Here is a 21724-nt window from a genome sequence, read left to right on the forward strand (position 1 = left end):
AATGCTCTCTACATGGGGCTACCTTTGAAAAGTGTTCGGAAACTTCAGATCGTGCAGAACACAGCCGCGAGAGCAATCATGGGCTTCCCAAGGTATGCCCATGTCACACCAACACTCCGCAGTCTGCATTGGTTGCCGATCAATTTCCGGTCACAATTCAAAGTGTTGGTTATGACCTATAAAGCCCTTCATGGCATCGGACCAGAATATCTTCGGGACCGCCTTCTGCCACACAAATACCAGCGACCGGTTAGCTCCCACAGAGTTGGCCTTCTCCGGGTCCCGTCAACTAAACAATGTCATTTGGCGGGACCCAGGAGAAGAGCCTTCTCTATGGCGGCCCTGACCCTCTGGAACCAGCTCCCCCCAGATATCAGAGTTGCCCCCAACCTCCTTGCCTTTCGCAAGCTCCTTAAAACCCCCCTCTGTCGTCAGGCATGGGTCAATTGAGACTTTCCCTTCCACCTAGGCTTATAGAATTTATACATGGTATGCTTGTTTGTATGAGTGTTTTTTTTTAATTGGGGGTTTTTAGATTGTTTTTAATATTAGATTTGTTTACATTGTCTTTTTATATTGTTGTTAGCCGCCCCGAGTCTTCGGAGAGGGGCGGCATACAAATCTAATTAATAATAATAATAATAATAATAATAATAATAATAATAATAATAATAATAATAATAATAATATCCATCCATCCATCCATCCATCCATCCATCCATCCATCCATCCATCCATCCATCCATCCATATCTCACCTTCATTATTTTTACTAAATAACTCAAGGCCAGAATATATGTCCAACACAACTTCCTCTTGTTGCTCTCCTCATAACAACAACCCACTGGGGTGGACTAAGAGAGAGTGAATGACCCAAAGTCACCCGGGCAGCTTTCATGCTTAAGGCAAGACTAGAACTCCCTGTCTCCTGGTGATTGGACCAAAGTCACCCAATTGGATTTGACGGCTAAGGTGGGACTAGAACTCACTGTCTCCTGGTGATTGGTCCAAACTCATCCAGCCTGCTTTCATGCTTAAGGCAGAACTACAACTCACTATCTCCTGGTGATTGGCCCAAAGTCACCCAATTGGCTTTCATGGCTAAGGTGGGACTTGAACTCAACATCTCCAGGAGCGTTGCTGATCACGTCACCTAGTTTGGTGATGAAATACAGTATCTGCAGGAAATACTCATGCTCCTCCCCCCTCCCCCCAGATACCACTCCCTTCAACCCTTGATGATGTTTCCTAGTTGGGCCATGAAACATCTCTGAAAAAAAACCACCCAGCTCAGAGAACCTTGTGGATCCCACCTCGCAACTTCAAATGATCTCTTGACAAACAGTTGCAATTCAAACGCTACCTTTGTCTCCAGTGTGCGTTGTGCATCAGGGCACCCATTGCCAACTGGGGAGCCTTCATTATTAGCAGCTTCCTAACCTATTTCCGGAGAGATCCCTTCTCATCCTAATTGTCTACTCCTTTGTGAGATTCTTAGCCAGTTGTTCTTTTCGAAGTGCAAACTGTTCGGAGGAGCAAAAGGCTCATTTGAATAATCTCTGGGAATCCCTGAAGTTACCCAGAGGGATTTTTAAGATAAGAAGGGAACTGAATACTCCTGGATCTGTTCCTCATTGTTTGTTTGTTTGTTTGTTTGTTTATTCATTCATTTATTTATTCATTCATTCATTTGTCCAATGCACAATACATATGGAAGAGAGTAGACATGAAGTAATATATATAAAGATAATATGTAAAAATAGAGGAGAAGATATATGAAAGGAAGAAAATATATATGATATATGAGATAAAGGAAAGAATTGGACAGGAGACGAAAGGCACACTAGTGCACTTATGTACGCCCCTTACTGACCTCTTAGGAACCTGGAGAGGTCAATCGTGGAGAGACTAAGGGAGAAATGTTGGGGGTTAGGGGTTGACACTATTGAGTCCGGTAATGAGTTCCACGCTTCAACAACTCGATTGTTAAAGTCATATTTTTTACAGTCAAGTTTGGAGCGGTTAATATTAAGTTTGAATCTGTTGTGTGCTCTTGTGTTGTTGCGGTTGAAGCTGAAGTAGTCATTGACCGGTAGGACGTTGCAGCATATGATCTTGTGGGCAATACTCAAATCGTGTTTTAGGCACCGTAGTTCTAAGCTTTCTAGACCCAGGATTGTTAGTCTATTTTTTGTAGGGTATTCTGTTTTGAGTGGAGGAATGAAGGACTCTTCTGGTGAAATATCTTTGGACGTTTTCAAGGGTGTTGATGTCCGAGATGTGGTATGGGTTCCTGTGTTTGCTCAACAACCACTAGCTGTTTATAAATGCGTGTATTTCCTTAGGTGACTGTGTGGAGTATTTCCCATCCGAGAAAAGACTTCTGGGGAGGGTGGGTGAGGAGAGAGAGGATTGAAGTTGATGAGGCTTTAATTTTAGAGCTTTATTTCCCGTATTTGGAGTTCTCCCCATCAGGAGGTTCATTCAGCCTGGAGAGAAACGAGGCACTTGATATTTATTTACAAGCTTTTTAAAGAAAGCAATTACTGTAAACTGTTAATGCAGAGCTATCTCCCTTCCTCCCAAATTGCTTGCGGGGCCACCATTAGGCTCCCTCCGAGGGAGGAAGGGCCCGCCGGAGGATCAATCAAGGAAATGGCGAGGCTAATTTAATTTGGAGTTAGAAATGGGTTCCTTTGGCTGATGCTCGGGGGTTTGTATGACGAATGGTCAGCAGAGCAGGAGGCTGGTGGCTTCCCCCTGAAGGGTCGTTGACTCACAAGGAAACTTAATCAGGGGTAGAGATGGGGGTAGATCCGGTCAGGATGGGGTGATTAGTGGTAGTCCTAGTGATATGGTTGGTGGACATCTGAACTCTGCCTTTCTGGTCTCATCACACCTTATCACTCACAACATGCGTACAGATGGACACATACACACAAAAACATCCAGAAGCAGAAGAGGAAATGAGAGAGAGAGAGAGACAGAGAATAAATTAGAGGATAGATAGATAGGTAGATAGATAGAAAGAAAGGTAGGTAGGTAGGTAGGTAGTTAGAAAGATAGATAAATAGATGTAAAGATAGATGATAGATGATAGATGATAGTTAGATAGTTAGATAGATAGTTAGATAGTTAGAAAGAAGGAAAGAAAGAAAGAAAGAATGAAAGATAGGTAGGTGGTAGGTAGGTAGGTAGATAGATAGATAGATTGATAGATAGATAGATGGATGATAGGTAGGTAGGTAGGTAGACAGAGAGACAGACAGATAGATAGACAGACAGACACACACAGAGAGAGGGGGGAGACAGACAGACCAACAGAGAGACCGACCGACCGACGGATGGATGGATCTATGGATTGACGGACAGACAGACAGACAGACAGATCTAGATAGATCTACCCTTCTAAAAGTCTGTAGAGATTCTCAGTCCTCCAAGTCATGGTTGTCCCAAAGGTGCTTTTTCAGAAGGCAACTGGACTTTCTTGTTTTTCTCTTTTCTTTTGTTTTGAAGACATTTCGCTTCTCCTCCAAGAAGCTTCTTCAGCTTTGACAGGACAGTGGGGAATGGAAAGATTTATATTCTTCTACTTCTACATTTTCCTTCTACTTTTCCTAACTTCAGAAATTTCTCCCAAATCTTTGTATAATGTGTCTGAAGTAGGAAATTGTCATTAGAGAGAAAGAGAGATGGATGGATGGATGGATGGATGGAGGGAGCTCTTAAGTTGTTGTTATTGTTATTGTTGTTGTTGTTGCGGTTGTTGTTGTTGTTATTACAATTTATAAGCGGCTCAACTCCTTCCGGACAATATAAAAAAGTTAATTTGTTCAATCGTCCAGTGATTTGTTGCCTGTCCAGAGTATTATAAACTCCACTCAAATTTGCTGGAATTGTACTCCGTGCTTAAGATATTTTATTATTTTAGCACTCTCTCTGTGTTTGTCTCTGTCTCTGTCCCTATCCCTGTCTCTCTGTCTCTCTGTCTCTCTGTCTCTCTGTCTCTCTGTCTCTCTGTCTCTCTGTCTCTCTGTCTCTCTGTCTCTCTGTCTCTCTGTCTCTCTGTCTCTCTGTCTCTCTGTCTCTCTGTCTCTCTGTCTCTCTGTCTCTCTGTCTCTCTGTCTCCCTGTCTCCCTGTCTCCCTGTCTCCCTGTCTCTCTGTCTCTCTGTCTCTCTGTCTCTCTGTCTCTCTGTCTCTCTGTCTGTCTCTCTGTCTCTCTGTCTCTCTCTCTGTCTCTCTCTCTGTCTCTCTCTCTCTCTTTCTGTGTGTTTTCCCCTAATGTGACATGTCTTAGTAATCCACATCTCAGACGTTGCATTACCTAAAGTTTTCCAGGTTGGGCAAATATTATTTGAGCTGTTGAAATTAAGTAGATAATACATTTCTTATTTTTAAGTCAGGCTTTCAGTCCTCTAAATAAATGTCGTAAGCCTGATTCTGAGAAGCAATCAATTCCTTCTTTAGCGATGGTGCTAGCTTATCCATATATTTAAAGAAGAAAGCATCGATGCCATTCAGAGGCAGCAATTATCCTAAAGTTTTGCTGCTTTTAAACCCAATTAAAATAATCCCGATAAGGATTAGAAGCGCTTCTTCTCAATATTTACCATCTCCAAAGGCTCTTAAGGCTCAGCTAAAGAAGCTCTTTAGGATGTGTCTACAATAAACTTTGCAAACCCTGAAAATATTATAAAAGCCATTGGAAATAATTTAGTTAACCCAGATGATGTAACTCTTCTCTTCTCTTCACTTCTCTTCTTCTCTCTCTTCTCTTCCCTTCCCTTCCTTTCCATCTTCTCTTCTCTTCTCTCCTCTCCTCTCTTCCATTCCCTTCCTTTCCATCTTCTCTTCTCTCCTCTCCTTCTTCCCTCTTCCCTAAAATAAGAACTTATTTGTGTTGTGGCCCATCTGCATCCTGCACAGTTGATCACAGATTCTGAGGTCGAGAGGCAAATCATGTCAGACTAATCTCACATGATTTATTTGACTATGTCACAAAGGTGTTGGATGAAGGTGGTGCCGTGGATATTGCCTACCTGGACTTCAGCAAAGCCTTTGATACGGTTCCACATAAAGAGCTGATAGATAAATTAGTGAAGATTGGACTTAATCCCTGGATAGTTCAATGTATTTGCAGCTGGCTGAAGCGTAGACATCAGAGAGTTATTGTTAACGGTGAGTATTCTGAGCAGGGACAGGTTACAAGCGGTGTCCCGCAAGGGTCTGTTCTGGGTCCTATTCTTTTTAATATCTTTGTGAGTGACATAGGGGAAGGTTTGGTAGGGAAGGTTTGCCTATTTGCCAATCACTCTAAAATGTGCAATAAGGTTGATATTCCTGGAGGCGTCTGTAATATGGTAAATGATTTAGCTTTACTAGATAAATGGTCAAAGCAATGGAAACTGCAGTTTAATGTTTCCAAATGTAAAATAATGCAAAATGGGTGAACAGTGCAGTCAGGCGGTAGGGAAAGCAAGTAGGATGCTTGGCTGCATAGCTAGAGGTATAACAAGCAGGAAGAGGGAGATTATGATCCCGTTATATAGAGTGCTGGTGAGACCACATTTGGAATACTGTGTTCAGTTCTGGAGACCTCACCTACAAAAAGATATTGACAAAATTGAACGGGTCCAAAGACGGGCTACAAGAATGGTGGAAGGTCTTAAGCATAAAACCTATCAGGAAAGATTTAATGAACTCAATCTGTATAGTCTGGAGGTCAGAAGGAAAAGGGGGGACATGATTGAAACATTTAAATATATTAAAGGGTTAAATAAGGTCCAGGAGGGAAGTGTTTTTAATAGGAAAGCGAACACAAGAACAAGGGGACACAATCTGAAGTTAGTTGGGGGAAAGATCAAAAGCAACATGAGAAAATATTATTTTACTGAAAGAGTAGTAGATCCTTGGAACAAACTTCCAGCAGACGTGGTAGATAAATCCACAGTAACTAAATTTAAACATGCCTGGGAGAAACATAGATCCATCCTAAGATAAAATACAGGAAATAGTACAAGGGCAGACTAGATGGACCATGAGGTCTTTTTCTGCCATCAGACTTCTATGTTTCTATGAGAGACATGTGTGGTTTGGTATCCTAGGCCAGTGTAATTGGTACTGCAGTCTGATAGCGAGGAGGTCGGAGAGGATGTGGGATCAGAGTCTGAAAGCCAACGAGGGCCCGTTGTAACTCCAGAGGTGCCCATGAGTGACTCAGGACAAGAGGAAGAATCTCTTCTTGATGCCAGAGTACGCAGAAGTGTCAGAAGGCACGAGTGGCTGAACAGGAAGAGTTCTATGCATGAATAGCTCTTTAGAACAATTAGCCATGCCTTCTGGCTATAAAAGGGTAAGCCTCATGACAAGTCACTGCGGAAGTCAACTTGCTTGATGGCTGATTGGATCGTGCTCGTGGACTCTTTATGTTTAATTACAAATTCAGAAGTAGATTCTTTCTGCCAACTCAGAGTGAGTCATGTTAATAAGAGATTGGTGATCAAAGAGAAATATTTGGGGAGTTCGATTTACTGTTTGAGGCTCTAATGAACAGCTGAGATGAACAGACTTATTTCTTGCTTTGCTGATGCCTTTTAAAACATTTAAACCTCCTTGCTGCTAAACCATTAGAATTACATGCTTAAATCTTGTCAAATCCATGTGTGTGGACCTATTTCTTGGGGGAACTCATTACTGGCACAGCACAATTTGTAGAAATTTAAATACGAAGTTAAGAAGAAATATAGAAATGATTAGTCTGTCCTAGTTAATAATTGATATAATAAACTATATCATTCGGGGGAGGATGCAGAAGGGAAGAGGGGAAGTAGATTGAAAGAGAAGGAGGAGGAAGAGAGGAGGAGAAGGTAGAAGGGGGGAGAGAAGGTGTTAGAATGTAGTTGAGAGAGAGAGGGAGAGGGCAAGACTGAAGGAAGTGAAGAGTGAGAAGACGAACAGACTGATTAATACCTTTGGAAGCACGAATCCCAGCGACCGATAATGTCCCACAGAGTTGGCCTTCTCCGGGTTCCGTCGACAAAAAAATGTCGTCTGGCTTGACCAAGGGGAAGAGCCTTCTCTGTGGTGGCCCCGACCCTCTGGAATCAATTCCCCCCAGAGATTAGAACTGCCCCCACCCTCCTTGCCTTTCGTAAACTCCTGAAAACCCACCTATGTCCCCAGGCATGGGGGAGATTGATATACCCCTCAGCTGTTCCACTTTATGTTTGATTTGTTTGGATTGCATGATTGCTTTTAATAAGGGTTTTAAATATTGTTTCTAATATTGGATATGTATTTTGTATTGTCTCTTGTGAGCCGGTCCGAGTCCTCAGAGAGGGGCAGCATTCAAATCTAATAAATTATTATTATTATTATTATTATTATTATTATTATTATTATTATTATTATTATTTATTCCTAATAATAACAGGACTTACAATTGTATTATTTATTTATTTATTTACTTAATTACTTATTTGTTTGTTTGTTTGTTCATTTGTTCGTTCGTTCGTTCGTTCGTTCGTTCATTCATTCATTCATTCATTCATTCATTCATTCATTTATTTATTTATTTATTTATTTATTTATTGTTAGAGTTGAAAGGGACCATGAAGGCCATCAAGTTCAACCCCCTGCCCAAGCAAGAACCCTATAGCACACCAGTCAAGTGGCAGTTTGATCTTCTCTTAAAAATGTCCAGAGTGTTGGAGATCACAACGTCCGCTGGTAGGTTTTTCCATTGGTTGATCGCTCTGACTATCAGGAAGTTCCTCCTTATCTCCATGTTGAATCTCTCCTTGGTCAGCTTCCAGCCGTTGTTCCTCATCCGGCCCTCTGGTGCCCTGGAGAAAAAAGTGATCCCCTCCTTTCTGTGACATCCCCTTGTATACTTGTAGACTGCTATCATGTCTGCTCTGCCCTCCTTTTCTCTAGGCTATCCATGCCCAGTTCCCTCAGTCTCTCTTCGTAAATCTTGGTTTCCAATCCCTTAATCATCTTGGTTGCTCTTTTTCGCACCTTCTCCAGAGTTTCAATGTCTCTTTTGAAGTGTGGTGACCAGAACTGAATACAATACTCCAGGTGTGGTCTGACCAGGGCGTAGTAGAGTGGTATTAATACTTCCCTGGTCTTGGAGTGTATTCCCCTGTTGATGCAGCTTAGGATTGTGTTGGCTTTTTAAGCTGCTGCTGCACATTGTTGGCTCATGTTTAGTTGATTATCCACCAAGACTCTGAGGTCTCTTTCGCAGTCGCTACTGCTAAGAGGGGTTTCTCCCAGGTTGTATGTGTGTCCAGGGTTTTTTCTGTCTAGGTGAAGGACTTTGCTCTTGTCGATGTTAAACATCATTTTGTTGGTATGGGCCCACTGTCTTAGTCTGTCTAGGTCTGTATTAAATTAAGGATAGTTTGGATTTATGTTTATATTATATCGTGAACTAATGGCAGATGCGTTGGAATGTTATAATTGATATAAATGTGGCGAAAAATAAAAAAAAGCTTTTTAAAATACTCACATTGTAACAAACACAGTGTTCCAATCTTAGCTAACTCTCACACAAAAACTCGGTGTGTTGCTTGCTTTGGGTCCAAGATAGTTCTTGTGGTGTTGAACGTGGCATCAATCCAGGTAGCTCTTGTTTATTTATATTGGTCTGAGCTTTGGAAGCAACAACTCTCTCAGTGCCCAATTCTGTCCAGTCCCAGCAATTGATGTCTTTCTTGGATTAATCAAATGCTTCACTATCTACATGGCATCAAACCAACTGTGCCTTTGAAATATGTAAGATACTGCAGTTTCTTGGTAGGCTGTCCCACCATTGATAAAGAGCTCCGTGAAGGCGGTGGATGGCCTGGAATTGGCCTAAAGCAACATTTTGAAATAAATTGGGACCTATTGGGAGGAATGAGCAAACAAAGCATATAATGAGGTCCTTGGTGCTCCCTAAGCTTGTGTGTTTTCTTACAGATGCTTTATTACCCAAGAAAATAATAATATAAGGACTAGAGGGGGAAGAGGTTTGTTGAGTGAAGGAAGGAGAAAGAAGGGAGGAGGAGGAGGAGGAAGAGGAGGAGGAGGAGGAAGAGGAGGAGGAGGAGGAGGGAGTGTGGGATCCTTGGTGCTCTTTGGTATCACTTGTTTGCTTGCAGATATTTCATTACTTAACTACAGAACATCATCCATGTTAGAAGAGAGTGGGGTTTGGGGAGTGGAGAATTGAGAAGGAGGGAGAAGAAGGAAGAGGAGGAGGAGGAGACAATCAAGTTTAGAGAGCACCAAGGATCTCACACTCCAATCCTGTGCTGCAAATCTCTTCCCTTCCCTTCCCTCCTCTTCTCTTCTCCTCTCTCCTCTCCTCTTCTCTTCCCTTCCTTTCCATCTTCTGTTCTCTTCTCTTCTCTTCCCTTCCTTTCCATCTCCTCTCCTCTCCTCTCCTCTTCTCTTCCCTTCCTTTCCATCTTCTCTTCTCTTCTCTTCCCTTCCTTTCCATCTTCTCTTCTCTTCCCTTCCTTTCCATCTCCTCTCCTCTTCTCTCCTCTCTTCTCTTCCCTTCCTTTCCATCTTCTCTTCTCTTCCCTTCCTTTCCATCTCTTCTCTTCTCTTCCCTTCCTTTCCATCTCCTCTCCTCTTCTCTCCTCTCTTCTCTTCCCTTCCTTTCCATCTTCTCTTCTCTTCCCTTCCTTTCCATCTCTTCTCTTCTCTTCCCTTCCTTTCCATCTCCTCTCCTCTTCTCTCCTCTTCTCTTCCCTTCCTTTCCATCTTCCCTTCCCTTCCATCTTCTCTTCTCTTCCCTTCTTTCCTCTTTTCTTTTCCCTCTCCTCCCCCTTCCCTCTTCCCTCTCCTGTCCTCCCCTCCCCTCTCATTCCCTCTCTTTTCCTCCTCTCCTCTCTTTCTTTCCTGTTCCTTCTCCTGTTCTCCTCTCCCCTCTCCTTCCTTCTTCTCTCCTCTCCTCCTCTCCTTTCCCAATTAAAGCTAAACCAGGGTGGAGAACATAAAGTCAAGCAGATCCCTGGCCATATAAATTACCTGTTAAAAATAGAAGGTAATTCACAGAGCTTCAGTTTTAACAGATTCTCTCCCCCGCTAACGGGAAGCTGACAATAGGTCTCAGACATTTTGATTATGAGAGTGGGAATATAGATTATTTTGACTGCCACTTGAAACCTAGGATATGAAAAGCTGCTTGGAAATTAGACAGCCTGGGTCAGAATACATTTCAGTGGAATCAAGAGGGAAGCAACTTTAGGCTGGAAAACGTGGGATGGGTTTACTGCATGGCAACCCAACCAAAAACAACAACAACAAAAACAAAATGTGCGTTTGAAAATTGGACCAGACTACATATATAGAGAGAGCTGTGGGTCAGGCTGAAAGATTTATATATGTGAGTGGAGGAAGAGAAGAGTTCCATCACCATCTTTCTTACAGATTTCCATATAGTAATGGAGTGTGTGAAGCTAAAGAAATCTATATACAGCTTATAGCAAGCTACCCAACAGAAGTAGTCACAACCATTGTGGAAAAACTGTAGGAGACTGTCAGGGTAGTGATTTAAGAGCTGACCAGCTGCTACAATAATGGAATGATGTAATGATGGGAAAGAGATTTTTTGACTGTTATCCCTTTAAGAGCCTGCATCCCTTTGAGAGCCTGGTTTCTTGGGGGGGGGGCAGGTTTTTCTAGATTTTTAATTAGTTAATTGGATTATATTATTTATTTTATATGTTGTGAACCTCCCCGAGTCCTCGGAGAGGGGTGGCATAGAAATCCAATAAATATAAACAAACAAACAAACAAACAAACAAACAAACAAACAAACAAACAAGAAGAGGCCCTGTTAGGGAGTCTCTCTCACCATGTTTTTCCCTGCTGTAATTGCTGATTGTTTGACTTCTGCCTATACTACGTGTATGTATAATATATATTCTTTTGTAGATAAAACCACAATTTATTACAAACCTCTGTTTGCTGTTATTGCTCCTGGGTTGTCTCATGTAGTAAAGCTGTGCACACTCTGACAGAGAAGGAGTGGCAGAATTTGAGGTGGGGGGGGGAGTTGAAAGAGACATCAGCCTAGAATCCCTGTGTCCAACCCCTTTTGAATTCCATGCACCCTTATCTAACTACCAGCAGGTGCTAACTTTTAGTTGAGAATATTCCTAAGCATAGGCCTGAGTATCAATAAATTAATTTAATTGAACCTTCACATTTGGACCTGATTTTTTTGTGCCTAATAGAAACCGAAGATGGGATACAATCTTGTTGGATAAGGCCATCAAGATCTTTCTTGAATTGTTAAAACAGCTACCATATCTTTCGCTACCTCCCTAAAAGAGTGTGAAAATTTGGGTGCACCTTATACAGTAGTACCTCGCGATACGAACCCCTCGTCATACGAACTTTTCGAGATATGAACCCAGGGTTCGGAATTTTTTTGCCTCTTCTTACGAACTTTTTTCGCCTTATGAACCCGCCACCGCCAGGATGACTCGCCTCCGGACTTCTGTTGAAGCGAAGCACCTGTTTTTGCGATCCTGGGATTCCCCTGAGGCTCCCCTCCATGGGAAACTGCACCTCCCAGGATCGCAAAAACAGGAGCTCTGCTGGGCGCTGCCGCCTGCCTGTCACCTTCCGAAACAGCCGGGGTGCTTCTCAGCATTCTCCCAAACGCTGAACCTGGAAATTCGGCAAATTTTTGGGTTTAGCGTTTGAGTTCGGGAGACCGCTGAGAAGTGCTGCCGCCCAGCTGCCACCTTCCGAAACAGCTGGGGGGCTTCTCGGCATTCTCCCTAACATCAAACATGGAAGTTCGGCAAAATTTCGGGTTCAGCGTTCGGGTTTGGGAGACAGCCGAGAAGCGCCGCCGTCCGGCTGTCACCTTCCCAGAAGAGCCGTGGAGCTGTCGGCCGGTCGGAAGGCTCAAACAGAGGTGGGGAATCCCAATAGGGAATTCCAGGGGCGGAGCTTTGACATTATGGAGACGTCCTTCCTGGTCGGCGGAAATGGGGACTCCATTTTGGAAGGTGACAGCCTGGCGGCGGTGCTTCTCGGCATTCTCCCAAACCTGAACTCGAACCCAAACTTTTGCTGAACTTTTTGGGTTCAACGGAGCGCCTGTTTTGGTGATTTTTTGGGGGGGGGCGCCTTGCACGCATTAATCGGTTTTCCATTGTTTCCTATGGGAAACATTGTTTCGTCTTACAGACTTTTCACCTTACGAACCTCCTCCCGGAACCAATTAAGTTTGTAAGGCAAGGTATCACTGTACTCCAAATGTAGCTTTTTCAAAGCTTCCCCCCCCAGCCCTACCCAGATGCTAATGATCTTCCCAGCTTCCTACTCCCTCTGAAGAAGATTTTTTTCAGCCCTAAGTCTTTGTAGGCTTCTTTTCATTCCTACTCCCTCTGAAAAAGACCTTTTTAGCCATACCACGGTGCTAACATTGCTCACAATCACTCATGCCCTCATCACCTCGAGGCTCAACTACTGTAACACTCTCTACATGGGGCTACCTTTGAAAAGTGTTCGGAAACTTCAAATCATGCAGAATGCAGTTGCGAGAGCAATCATGGGCTTCCCTAGGTATGCCCATGTTACACCAACACTCTGCAGTCTGCATTGGTTGCCAATCAATTTCCGGTCACAATTCAAAGTGTTGTTTATGACCTATAAAGCCCTTCATGGCATCGGACCAGAATATCTCCGGGACCGCCTTCTGCCGCACGAATCCCAGCGACCGGTTAGGTCCCACAGAGTTGGCCTTCTCCGGGCCCCGTAGACTAAGCAATGTCGTTTGGCGGGACCCAGGAGAAGAGCCTTCTCTGTGGTGGCCCCGACCCTCTGGAACCAGCTCCCCCCAGATATCAGAGTTGCCCCCACCCTCCTTGCCTTTCGCAAGCTCCTTAAAACCCACCTCTGTCGTCAGGCATGGGGGGACTGAGATATTCCCTTCCCCCTAAGTTTATATAATTTATACATGGTATGCTTGTATGTATGAGTGGTTTTTTAAATTGGGGGTTTTTAGATTTTTTTTAATATTAGATTTGTTACATTGTCTTTTTATATTATTGTTAGCCGCCCCGAGTCTTCGGAGAGGGGCGGCATACAAATCTAAATAATAATAATAATAATAATAATAATAATAATAATAATAATAATAATAATAATAATAACAACAATAACAACAACAACAACAACAATCTTCCTGGCTTGCAGCCTTTATTTTTATTCCTATTCCCTCCAAAGCAGTTTTTCCTGCCCTAAGTCTTGTTTCCATCCCTACTCCCTCTGAAAAAGGTTTTTTCCTCCTTAACCAGGGGATAAAATAATGTACTGAAGCTGAACAGACTAAGGATGCTGGCCAGATGAATACCTGGCAGGTAGATTTCCCCCCCTATTTTCCTCTCCCCCAAAATAAGGTGTGTCTTATACTCAGGTGAGTCTTATACTCCAAAAATACGGTAAATGGAATGAAGAGAACATTTATTTTAAGCAGGTATCAAGGTGTTCTGGCAAAATCCTTCGACAATTATCTTGAAATTGGCCAATTAGAGACAGTCTGCTCTATAGATGAAGGCCTCCAACTGATTAACATAGTACTTCCCAAACGTTTTCCTCCATTATCCAGAATTACTTACAAGTTTTATTGGACTTCAAAGAATAGTCACAAATTCCCTTTAGCAGTGTCGCAAATGGAAACTGCTGGTGAAAAAAAATGGTCTAACTTGAGAACTGCCTTTATTTTAAAAATACCATGGTGGGATCCTTGGTACTCTGTGGGCTTGGTGATTCAGCTGCAAATGTTTCATTACCCAATTAGGTAACATCATCAGTACTAGAAGGAGGTGGTGGTTTGTAAACCCAGGAATGTCATCTTGGTGAGTTCCAATCAGCAACTGGAAATCATTCTAGGTTGGGACAGTAGTGCACTTATTCATTTGTATTTGTTTTGTTTATTTCCACCATTATTATTACTATTATTGTAATTTTCATTTATTTATTTATTTATTTATTGGATTTGTATGCCGCCCCCCTCCGTAGACTCGGGGCGGCTAACAACAGTAATAAAAACAGCATGTAACAATCCAATACTAAAACCACCAAAAAACCCTTATTGTAAAACCAATCACACATACAAACATACCATGCATAAATTGTAGAGGCCTAGGGGGAAAGAATATCTCAGTTCCCCCATGCCTGATGGCAGAGGTGGGTTTTAAGGAGTTTACAAAAGGCGAGGAGGGTGGGGGAAATTCTAATCTCCGGGGGGAGTTGGTTCCCGAGGGCCGGGGCCACCACGGAGAAGGCTCTTCCCCTGGGCCCCGCCAAATGACATTGTTTAGTTGATGGGACCTGGAGAAGGCCCACTCTGTGGGACCTAACTGGTCACTGGGATTCATGCAGCAGAAGGCGGTCCCGGAGATAATCTGGTCCGGTGCCATGAAGGGCTTTATAGGTCATAACCAACACTTTGAATTTTGACCGGAAACTGATCGGCAACCAATACAGACTGCGGAGTTGTTATTATTATTATTATTATTATTATTATTATTATTATTATTATTATTATTATCATTATCATTATCATTATCATTATCATTATCATTATCATTATCATTATCATTATCATTATCATTATCATTATCATTATCATTATCATTATCATTATCATTATCATTACCATTATTATTTAAATTTGTATGCCGTCCCTCTCCGAAGACTCAGAATGTCTCACAACAAGAATACAAAATACAAATCCAATGATTAAAACAGGAAAACAATTAAAAACCATTGATTTAGAAACACTCATACAACCGAAACAAACCATACATAAAACGGAGCGGCCGAGGGGAATCAATTCCCCCATGCCTGGCAGCAAAGGTGGGTTTTTAGGAGTTCTGCGAAAGGCAAGGAGGGTGGGGGCAGTCCTAATTTCCGGGAGGAATTGATTCCAGAGGGTAGGGGCCACAACAGAGAATGCTCTTCCCCTTGGGCCCGCCAGACGGCATTGTTTTGTCGACGGGACTCAGAGAAGGCCAAACTCTGTGGGACCTAATTGGTTGCTGGGATTTGTGTGGCAGAAGATGGTATAGTCTTCGGAGAGGGGTGGCATACAAATCTAATAAATAATAATAATAATAATAATAATAATAATATTATTATTATTATTATTATTATTATTATTATTATTATTATTATTATTAATATTAATTATAGACCATCCTCGCTACTGTCAAAATATGAATGATAAAATATTGGAATTCTTTTTTATGGATCTGCCCAAATTTTAATCAGTGTCACATTTCCATTTTAAGCTTTGGGTTTTCTGCAACATCTCCAGCTTTAGAATTGTTCTAGCTCTATTATATGCTGATCCAACATTTTAAGCGTACACATAATTTACCCAGTGTTTTCCTTCCTGGGGAACATTAAAATGATGTACCAGTTGATCTCATGACACACGGAAGGACTTTCAGGCCTGACCTGATGAGCTGCTTACATCTTAGGGCTGACCCATGAAGAGACTCTAACAGTGGCTGATCTCTGAGAATATTCTCTGCTGGTGGAAAGAAGCAAGAGTAAATGTACACAGAGCATCACTCCAAAACAAATTTCTCATCCATTTGGCAGCAAGGGGGGGGGGGGAGGAGAAGGAAAGGAAAGGGTGAAGGGAGGTGGGACAGGAAGGTACAGGAAAAGAAGGGAAGGAAAGAAGAGAGGAGAGGGAGAGATAAGAGGGGAGAGGAGGGAGGAGGGAGGGAGAGAGAGAGAGGGAGTGAAGGAGTGAAGGAAGGGGGACAGGAAGGGAGAAGAAGGGAAGGAAACAAGAGAGAGAGGGAGAGGGAAGAGGGAAGAGGAGAGAGGGAGGGAGGAATGTGGAGAGGAGAGGGAATGAAGGAGTGAAAGAAGGGGGACAGGAATGGAGAGGAAGAGAAGAAGAGAAGAGAGGAGAGGGAGAGGTAAGAGGGGAGTGGAGAGAGGGAGGGAAAGAAGGAGGGAGGGAGGGAGGAATGAGGAGAGGAGAGGGAGTGAAGGAGTGAAAGAAGGGGGACAGGAAGGGAGAGGAAGGGAAGGAGAGAAGAGAGGAGAGGGAGAGGTAAGAGGGGAGAGGAGGGAGGAGGGAGGGAGAGAGGAGGGAGGAAGGAAGAAATGTGGAGAGGAGAGGGAGTGAAGGAAGGGGGACAGGAAGGGAGAAGAAGGGAAGGGAAGAAGAGATGAGAGGGAGAGGTGAGAGGAGGGAGGAGGGAGGGAGGAAGGAAGGTGGTGAGGAGAGCAAGTGAAAGAGTGAAGGGGGACAGGAAGGGAGAGGGAGGGAAGGGGAGGGAGGAGAGGGAGGGAGGAGTGAAGGATGGGGAACAGGAAAGGTAGGGAAGGGGAAAAGGGAGGAGGGAGGGAAGGGAGGGAGGGAGGAGAGAGGGAAGGAGTGAAAGAAGGGGCAGGAATGTATAGGAAGGGAAGGGAAGGAGAGAGGAGAGGATAGAAGAAGAGAGGTAGGAGAGGAGAGAGGGAGGGAGGGAGAAAGGAAGGAAGGAAGGAAGATAGGAGAGTAAAGGGAGTGAAAGAGTGAAAGAAGGGGGACAGGAAGGTACAGAAAAGAAAGGGAAGGAGAGAGGAAAGAAGAGGGAGAGGGATGAGGGGGAGGGAGAAAGGAAGGAAGGAAGGAGGAGAAGAGATGTAGTGAAGGAAGAGGGAAAGGAAGGATAGGGAAGGGAAAAAGGGAGGGAGGGAGGAGAGAGAGGGAAGGAGTGAAAAAAGGGGGACAGGAAGGGAGAGGAAGGGAAGGAGAGAAGAGAGGAGAGGATAGAAGAAGAGAGGTAGGAGTGGAGAGGAGGGAGGGAGAAAGGAAGGAACGAAGGAAGGAAGATAGTGAAGGAAGGGGGCCAGGAAGAGGATTGAAGGGAAGAAGGAAAGGGAGGGTTGAAGTAAGGTGGAGAGTAAGATAAGTAAGTAAGTAAGTAAGTAAGTAAGTAAGTAAGTAAGTAAGTAAGTAAGTAAGTAAGTAAGTAAAGAAGGAAGGAAGGAAGGAAGGAAGGAAGGAAGGAGTGGAGAGGAAAGGGAAGGGCATAAAAGGGAAGGAAGATATTGTGTTTTGCAGCTCCTTCCAATTGTGGCTTCCTTAAACTCTGAAAACCCCTTTCCCCCTCCCTCCCTCTCTCTCCTTCTCTCTCTCCCTCCTTCCCTTCCTCTCTCTCTCTCTCTGCCTCCCCTCTGTCCATAGTGGCCCATCCACCAAGTGCTCAGTCCAGCGTTCAAAATCAGATGCTTTTCCTGTCAGGCCGAACCCCAAGCTGTGACTTCTTCCTCCATCTGTGGCTCTCATGCAGAGCCATAAAGTTTCTGGTTCTACAGCTTCTCATTCCATTTGCAAATTTCCCAGGGGGACCTAATGGGGTGTCAAGGGAAGATCGCGGCACACTGGACTAAATGTACCATTGGTTCAAGCTTGAGGTGGGTAGAGTGAAATTGTTCTGCCTTAGTGCCGAGTGATGCACACAAATTGTCTAACTAATAAAAGGATCAAATATTTACAAAAAGTCCCAGTATTGTAAGAGTCTTTTAAGAAGCTTTTCAAAGAGAGAAATAAATCTAGCAAAGTTTTATCACTTGGCCAAAATCCCAGCGTGAAGATAAACACGGTAATAATTACCAGCTGCAGCAAGTGTTCCAAGGTGTAGTTCTCAGAAATTAATTGGGAGACCAAAGCTCATTAGCAAGCTAAGCATGTGCTCTTTTGAAAAACAAATTGAATTCAAGAGTCAAGACGAGATGATTCCGAAATGAACGACATTGTTTTCTGCAACAAGGCGGGGCATGGCTCACCCTTAAATAGTGTGAGGGGTGTGACCCAATAGCCAGCAATACTGCTCATGGGTCAATCTCCTCTTAGCCAACCATTTGTGTCTCCTAGATGCCCTCCGAACTCTGGCATCCAGAACAGGATCCTCTTCTTTCCCTGAGTCACTCAGCACAGGAAATGCTAAATCATTCCTGGCAGGAGGTGCTGACTCACTCATGCCAGGAAGTGAAGAAGGCCCTGGTTGTTCTGACCCTGACCCCTCATCAATTTTACTATCACTCCGAGGTGTCAGGAATACAGGACACTCTCTCGCTCCTTCACTCTGTCCTCTGAGTCCATAACTATTTGTGCAGGATGTGAGCGAACCATCACAGAAATCTTTGAGATTTAGTTTAGCACAGCTTCTCAATTTTTCTTTCTCTCCTTCAACCTTAGAAAGGGGCTGAAGTCATCTAGCTTTTTATTAAGAGAGGCCATTGCACTCTGGACATGCTCAAAACACCCTAATTGTGGAGTCCTTGGTGCTGTCTGAGCTGGGCTTTTTTTTAATGACGTTTCTTTACCCAACTTGCTAACAACACCAGTGTTTGAAGGGCTATAGGGCTTGCACTGGCTGCCGATCAGTTTCCGGTCACAATTCAAAGTGTTGGTCATGACCTTTAAAGCCCTACATGGCAATGGACCAGATTACCTCCGGAACCACCTGCTACCACACGAATCCCAGCAACCTATAAGGTCCCACAGAGTTGGCCTTCTCCGGGTCCCATCGACTAAACAATGTCACTTGCCAGGCCCCAAGGGAAGAGCCTTCTCTGTGGCAGCCCCGGCCCTCTGGAACCAACTCCCCCCGGAGATTAGAACTGCCCCCACCCTCCCTGTCTTTCGTAAACTATTCAAGACTCATTTATACCACCAGGCATGGGGGAGTTGAGATAGCTCTTCCCCCTAGGCCGTTACAAGTTATGCATGGTATGTTTGTGTGTATGTTTGGTTTTATAATAGGGGTTTTTAGTTGTTTTTATTATTGGATTGTACATGTTGTGTTTATTATTGTTGTTAGCCGCCCCGAGTCTGCGGAGAGGGGCGGCATACAAATCCAATAAATTATTATTATTATTATTATTTTAATTATTATTATCAATGCTAGAAACTAAAGTCCACTCTCCTATGTCACTGATGATGTTACTTAGTTGGGTAATGTGATATTTGCCGCACGAATCCCAATGACCGGTGAAGTCCCACAGAGTTGGTCTCCTTAGGGTCCCGTCGACCAAACAATGTCGGCTGGCGGGACCTAGGGGAAAAGCCTTCTCTGTGAGGGCCCCGGCCCTCTGGAATCAGCTCCCCCCGGGAGATTCGTACTGCCCCCACCCTCCTCGTCTTCCGAAAGAGTTTAAAAACTCATCTTTGCTGCCAGGCCTGGGGTTTTGTAGATCTTCCCTCTGACCAATGAATGCTTTAGTTTGACTGTTGAATGAATGATATTGATAGTTTTTTAATTTGAATTTTAAAATTATTTTTTAATGTATTAATTGGATTGTTATTATTGTTTCTTGTTTTTCTGTACATGCTGTGAGCCGCCCCGAGTCCTTGGAGAGGGGCGGCATACAAATCCTATTAAATCAAATCAAATCAAAACCACCAAGCTCAGAGAGCACCCGGGATCCCAAAACCATCGTCCTCTTCCTCTCCACAAACCCTACTATGTCCTAGAACTCATGAAATTGCATAGTTGGGTAATGAAACTTCCACAAGAAAACAACCAAGCTCAGAGAATGCCAAAGATCTCACAGTTCTCCTTCCCTTCCTCCTCTTCTTCCTCCTCCTCTTACCATCTTCTCTTTCTCCTCTTCCTCCTCCTCCTCCTCCTCCTCTCCACAAACCCTTTCCCTTCTAGCACTGATGATGTCAGATAGCTGGGTTATGAAACATCAGACTCGTTACAGTTGTCAATCAAGGAGTACCTGTACAGAAAATTCAAGACCCACTCCAAGAATATTTCTATTTTTCTATGGATCCAAGATGTGGTGGAAGCTAGGAGGACTTGCACTGATCTTAAGATATTCATTCATTCATTCATTCATTCATTCATTCATTCATTCATTCATTCATTCATTTATTTATTGTTAGAGTTGAAAGGGACCATGAAGGCCATCGAGTTCAACCCCCTGCCCAAGCAGGAACCCTATAGTACACCAGTCAAGTGGCAGTTCAATCTTCTCTTAAAAATGTCCAGAGTGTTGGAGTTCACAACGTCCGCTGGTAGGTTGTTCCATTGGTTGATCGCTCTGACCGTGAGGAAGTTCCTCCTTATCTCCATGTTGAATCTCTCCTTGGTCAGCTTCCAGCCGTTGTTCCTCGTCCCGGCCCTCTGGTGCCCTGAAGAATAAAGTGATCCCCTCCTCTCTGTGACATCCCCTCGTATGCTTGTAGACTGCTATCATGTCCGCTCTGGTCCTCCTTTTCTCTAGGCTATCCATGCCCAGTTCCCTCAGTCTCTCTTCGTAAGTCTTGGTTTCCAATCCCTTAATCATCTTGGTTGCTCTTTTTGGCACCTTCTCCAGAGTTTTAATGTCTCTTTTGAAGTGTGGTGACCAGAACTGAATACAGTACTCCAGGTGTGGTTGGACCAGGGCATAGTAGAGTGGTGTTAAGACTTCCCTGGTCTTGGAGTGTATTCCCCTGTTGATGCAGCTTAGGATTGTGTTGGCTTTTTTAGCTGCTGCTGCACATTGTTGGCTCATGTTTAGTTGATTGTCCACCAAGACTCCGAGGTCTCTTTCACAGTCACTACTGCTAAGAGGGGTTTCTCCCAGGTTGTATGTGTGTCCAGGGTTTTTTCTGTCTAGGTGAAGGACTTTGCTCTTGTCGATGTTAAACATCATTTTGTTGGTGTGGGCCCACTGTGTTGGTCTGTCTAGGTCTTTCTGTAATTTGAGCCTGTCTTCTAGGGTGTTGGCTACCCATATGGAGCATTAGAAAGAAGGGCACTGCTTCATATTAGCTTTCCTTAGATTTTCTTCTTTCCTTTCTTTTAACCGTTATGTTTAATTCTATTGGCTTCCTATTTCTTGTTCTCTTTTCTGTGATGGCACAACCTTCTGCACCCTGAAAGGAAATTGTGTGATGGGCTTGCATGCATGCAGGTCGATAAATACACATCCACTGAAAAGTGAGTCTGTAAAACAAAATGCTACACCGTCAATCTTTGTCTGCCTTCCAATCTGTGTTTTTACTCTCTGGATCCAGACCCCTTATCACCTAATAAAATCGGTCTTATCTCAGGGTTTGCAATTTACTCTCTCTGTTAAAATAAGGGATGGCAGAAGTGAGTTCTCCCCAGCCCAATCCAACATTCCACCCAGGATCTTGCAAAAGTCAACAAAAAAAGGATGACCATTTATTTATTATTTATTTATTTTGTTCAATACACAATGAGGGTTTTAGTGGGTAAACACATAGTAAAATACACGATGAAGGTTATAGAGGAGATACTCATAGAAAAATATATCTAAGAAATAATAGAAAAGAAGATAAAGTAATAGAACATATCAATGAAAGAATAGAAGAAGAGATATAGGAATAGAAGAACGGTATAGGAGATATAGGAGAGCAATAGGACAGGGGATGGAAGGCACTCTAGTGCGCTTGTACTCACCCCTTACTGACCTCTTAGGAATCTGGAGAGGTCAACCGTAGATAATCTAAGGGTAAAGTGTTGGGGGTTTGGGGATGACATTATGGAGTCCGGTAATGAGTTCCATGCTTCAACAACTCGGTTACTGAAGTCATATTTTTTACAGTCAAGTTGTGTGCTCTTGTGTTGTTGTGGTTGAAGCTGAAGTAGTTGCCGACAGGCAGGACGTTGCAGCATATGATCTTGTGGGCAATACTTAGATCTTGCTTAAGGCGTCTTAGTTCGAAACT

This window comes from Erythrolamprus reginae, chromosome 3, assembly GCF_031021105.1.
Source record: "Erythrolamprus reginae isolate rEryReg1 chromosome 3, rEryReg1.hap1, whole genome shotgun sequence".
NCBI classification, from domain to species: domain Eukaryota; kingdom Metazoa; phylum Chordata; class Lepidosauria; order Squamata; family Dipsadidae; genus Erythrolamprus; species Erythrolamprus reginae.